This window comes from Theobroma umbraticum, unplaced genomic scaffold (genome assembly GCF_002168275.2).
Source record: "Theobroma umbraticum cultivar Fairchild unplaced genomic scaffold, ASM216827v3 scaffold_30.0, whole genome shotgun sequence".
Lineage (NCBI taxonomy): Eukaryota > Viridiplantae > Streptophyta > Magnoliopsida > Malvales > Malvaceae > Theobroma > Theobroma umbraticum.
The window spans coordinates 14,816,712-14,822,357 of NW_018397254.1; positions in this window are offsets into that span (position 1 = coordinate 14,816,712).

Sequence of the window (5,646 nt, forward strand, 5' to 3'; positions counted from 1 at the left end):
CATCAATAGTGCATCAAATCATTCAACCACGCTTTCAACTTTACATACTCAAATAGTTTCGAAAATAGTGTACCCATTCACTTTTGAAAAGTCAACTTCTATCAACAAATAAATCTCAAACTAGCAAACTTGTTGGATTTTCAACCATTCCGAAACATCCAACGATCAACACTTAGTCTAGGAATTGCATAACAATCATTTTAGGTTATTATGAATTATTCAAGCTTTTTTAAAACTAATTTTCTAGAGTAAATCTACTGCTTTTCAAGTACCCATGTATTTTAAATCCATAAACTCATCATCCATACCTTAGGTGAGCTTTAATTCTTAGGAAAATCTCTAAACCTTGATTTGTAGCAACCAACAAAAAAATCTAGTACCAAAACATCATCCTTAATTATGAAAATTCAAGATTTAATGGTTTCAAAGTTGAAAAATTTTGTTCATAAAAACCTAAACACCAAGCTCAAAATCGTAAAAAATAGTGATTTAAACCAAAAGTGGGTTAATGGAGCTTAGGAGTTGAGGGGTTACCTTCCAAAAATAGTTGAGGGTTGAAAACTCTAAAAAAATGTGACATATTTATTAGCTAGGGTGTGAAAATATGTTTTTACCTTTTTCTTTTAAATCAACAAAATGTATCAATAGATTAGGTCCATGGATTGGTACATTTGGTTTATGGAAAAATTCTATCAACACATTTGGCCTTGTATCGATAGATATTGATCAAAACCCTTTTTAAAAGTATTTTTGCATAAAGTCTGTTGATACATTTGGGCTTTGCATCGATAGATTCTCTTTTGGATGAAATCCATCAATACATTTGGACAATGTATTGATAGATTTTCTCTTATAGCTAAATTAAGTTGAAAACTAGTCCACTTGAACTCCAATTCATGACATCCTTTATAAATGACATCAAAACATCAAAACATGAATTATACTTGAGTGTTTAAAATATGAAACTTGCATGCTTACCTAAGGTTTTGTGTTAACTTAATATCTTACATTACGGTGGGATTTCACATTCACCCTTTTAAGAAAATTTGTCTTCAAATTTAAATAATGCATTAACCTTCCCTGAACAAATGTGGATATCGCACTTGCATATCGTCCTCAGCTTCACAAGTTACCTTCTCTTGTGTGGTTACGCCATTTTACCTTAACGAAATCCACCTTTTTAGAGTGTAACTTCTTCACTTACCTATCTAAAATGGCTATCAGGACTTCCTAATAGCTCAAGTCATCTCCCAATTGTAGGGACTTATGCTGAATCACGTGAGATGGATTCGGTTGGTATTTTCATAGTATCGAAGCATTAAACATAGATTGAATGATAGCAAGATCAAGTGGAGGTGCTAATCAATAAGCTACTGTGCCAACTCTTTCAAGAGTCTCAAATGTTTCAATATACCTTGGACTCAAGCCCTCTTTGCCAAATCTCATAATACCTTTGGTTGGCAAAATCTTCAAGAACACATGACCACCAGCCTTAAATTCTAACTCTCGACATCTATGGTCGACATATAACTTTTGATGACTTTGTACAGTTAACATCGTCTCTCTAACTAACTATATTTTGTAAATGGTTTCTTGAACTATCTCCAGTCCAAGAAGCTTCCTTTCACCAACCTTAAACCAATGTATGGGTGATCTACACTCCGCTCATACAAACCTCATAAGGTGCCATCTAAATAATAGGCTAAGCTACCTATAGACTTTTGGCTTAAAGCAAAACATCATTCACTGACTAATGTAGGGCCTTTGCCAATTAAGGCATAACTGGATGTTGTATAAAAGCAAGGCAGAAAAGCCTTAATAGGTTAGCATCAGGTTTAACTGATTAAGAAGGTGTTGAAAACTAAAGACAAAGACATGCTAATCAGTTAAAGAATGGGATTAATTAGTTAGAGCATAAGACTTGAAGTGCCTTTAAGTGCCAAAATGCAAATTTGAAATGAAGTTGACCGTTGAAGGGGGCTAAAATGACAAAAATACAAATTCGAAGAACTTTTCAATGGTTGAAGCTTGTCTTAATTAGTTATAGATAAAGGAAGAAAAGCCTCATCAATTAAAAGAATGTCTAACTAATTAAAGGAAGATTACTAGTTGGAGAAGTTTGAAAATAAAATGTTCTTAATCAGTTAAAGCCATCTTTAATTTGTTAACAGTGGAATGAGTTGCTTAACAGTGCAAGACAAAAAAAGGCTTAAAAGGTTAAGGCTTACCTTTGACTAGTTAACGAAACATTGTTTGCCTATTTAAATAGAAATGCTAAAAGACAAAATAATGGCTTGAAATGCATCAGACATGTCCACAACAGCTAGAAACTATTTCCAACAGAAAATTTCACTCTTTAAGTATAAAAGTAAGCTCTAACGGTCAAATAAGTAAGAGAAAACTTACCAAGATCACATTTTGAGCAAATGCCAGAAAACCTTCTCTTCCATAACTATTTTTCATTTTTATTCTTTTAAAAGTGTTTGAGCTTGATTGTATTCATTTTAGATAAGTAAGGGTGATCATGTGTACTATTTTTTCTTCTCTTTTCTTAGTTAATTAGAGTGTAGGAGCACTCTAAGACATTGGAAAGGATTAGAGCTTAGGTTAAAAGCTCACCTTGTAAAAGCTTAGTGGAAGCTGTTAATTCCCCTAGTTTAGTGAAGTTGGGTTAAAAATCCTTGATTGGGGGATCAAGGTAGTGGATGTAGGTTAAGGGGATTGAACTGCTGTGAATACTTGTGTATTGTCCACTTCTTTTTGCCTTTCCTTCCTTAATGTCTTGTAACTTTAACAAGTTTTAAACCTTCCTTCTTATAATAGATTAAAAGCTTTACAAGCTAAAAAATGTGACCTCAAAATTTTCAGTACTATTCACCCCCTCTAGTAATCCTTCAGGACCAATAAGTGGTATTAAAGCCGAACCCTTAAAATTAAAGCTTAACATCCTTATAAGAGATCCAAATGGCTTTCCAAAAGCCTGTTATTGTTGAGAGTCAATCCACAAATAAGCCTCCTCTGTTTGATGGATCAAATTAAGCTTATTGGAGCACTAGAATGCCTATTGATATCAAAGATCTTGATTATGAAATGTGGGATGTAATTACTAAGGACCTTATATACCCACATCACCTAGTTTTATCATGGGAGAGAAAATTCTCAAACCTAGGGCAGAGTGGACTGAAGCAAGAGTAAAAAAGGTTTAAACTAGTTAACACTCTTTTTTGTGCATTGACTCCCATTAAATTCAATAAAGTCTTTGGTTGTACCATAGCCAAGGAAATTTGAAAAAACTTAGAGTCATTCATGAAGGAACTTCTCAAGTTAAGGAGTCTAAAGTTGCCTTACTGACCTATAACTATGAAATAATCACAATGGATTCAGGTGAAAGCATCTCTAACATGTTTCATAGGTTTGCCAACATTACAAACAAGCTTAATCAAGTTGACAAAACCATCTTTGAACATGAGTTAGTGAAGAGATTGTTTGGATGTCGCCTAAAAATTTGGAAACCTAAAGTCACTGCCATCCAAGAGGCTACAGATCTTAATGTAGTAATTCTTGATGAAATCTATGGCTTACTTCTCACACATGAACTTGAAATGAAAGAAAAAGAATGAAGCCAAAGAGAAATAGAAAAATCTTGCTTTAAAGATTAGTATTCTTAAGGAAAAACTAGAAAATATCTCAAGTGATGATGATGAAGAGTTAGCCATGATGGCCAAAAGATTCAGAAAGCTAATGGGATAAAAAGGTAGAAGAATTGAAAGAAAGAATTACAACAAAGATCAAGGTTCTTTTTGAAAAAACAGGCATAAGGATGATCTTAGTAAAAAAGATAAAATGGTTTATTTCAAATGTAAAGAACTTGGACATTTTAGATTTGAATGCCCATTCCTTAAGGAAGAATCTTTAAAGAAAATGAGGAAACTAAAAAGGGTAATGGTGGCAGCAACATGATCTGATAGTGATTCTTCAAGTTTAGAAGAAGAAAAAGAAAAGCTTGAAGAAAGAGTAAACTTTTACTTGATGGCAAAAGAAGAAGAATTTGAGATAATATCTAACTCTTGTGATATTTCTTATAATGAACTTCAAGATGAGTATGATTGCTTGAATGCTGAATTTGAAAAGCTTGCATTGAAGTATAAAATTATGAGGAAGAAAGCCATAGCATTGGATGATGAATTAGAAAAAATCAAGCATTATTATAATTTTGTTTTTGATAAAAGGAATATGCTTCAAATTGAACTTGAACATTCCAAAATAGATTTTGAACTTTTGAAGCTGGAACTAAAGAGCACAAATATAGCCTTGTAAAAGGTAGTGGATGAAAATCTTGCTCTTAAAGCTTCAATGGAAAAGAAATCAAAACTGAAATTGAAAAGTGAAGAAAAACCATAAGAAATTACACCTTTGAGAAAGAGAAGTAATGCATCTTCGCATTACTGTTATATCTATAGCAAGAGAGGTTATTTTGCTTATGATTGTTATTATAATGGAAGTAACCTTCCCAAAATCGGATTGGTTTGGGTGCCTAAAGGATCTCATGTGCTTGTTAACCCCTAAGGATCCATCAAAGTGTAGGAACCTCTAAAGAAAACAAAAAATTTGTTTTGTAGGTTGAGTAAGAGCAAATGGATCAATATTTTGAAGCTCAACCAAAAGAAAGGTAGCCTTGGTATTTGGACTGAGGCTGCTAAGACACATGACCAGCAACAAGAAAGTATTTTCAAAGCTTGATAGGAAAAAGAGTGGTTGTGTTTCTTTTGCTGAAGACTCCAAAGGTATTATCCAAGGAATTAGAACCATTGGTAACACTTCTTAAACTCAAATCAAGCATGTTTTATCTATTAAAGGCCTAAGACATAACTTCCTTAGTATTAGTTAGCTTTGTAATAAAAGGTTTAGAGTTTTCTTTGATTCCCATAGATGTCAAGTAATTGATGTTGACACTAACAAAGTTGCATTCATGGGCAAAAGAATTAAGAACATGTATGTTATCTTCCTTGATGAAATTGAGCCTAATAGTGAATCATGTCTTATGGCCAATTATGTTTGTGATAAATGGTTATGGCATAGAAGATTAGGACATGCTAGTATGCACACTATTTCAAAACTCTTAAGAAATGACCTAGTCATTGGACTTCCAAAGATATATTTTGAAAATGATAAGGTATGTGATGCATGTCAATTTGGGAAACAAGTTAAAAGTTCATTTAAATATAAGACAATAATCTCAACTTCTAGATGACTTGAAATATTGCATGTTGACTTATTTGGACCAATTATTGTCACAAGTTTATGAGGCAAGTCATATGGTATTGTTATTATTGATGATTACTTAAGATATACATGGGTGTACTTTCTTGCTCACAAAGATGATGCATTGCCTACTTTTGTTAAACATTATAAAAGAGTACAAAATGAGAAAGGGCTTATTATTGTTAATGTTAGAAGTGACCATGGTGGTGAATTTGAAAGTGATGAGTTTGAAATCTTTTGCAATGAAAATGGTTTTGATCATAATTTTTCAGCTTCTAGAACTTTAGAACAAAATGGAGTAGGGGAAAGAAAAAATAGGACATTATATGAAATGGCAAGAACAATGCTTTGTGAAAACAACTTGCAAAAATATTTTTGGCTAAA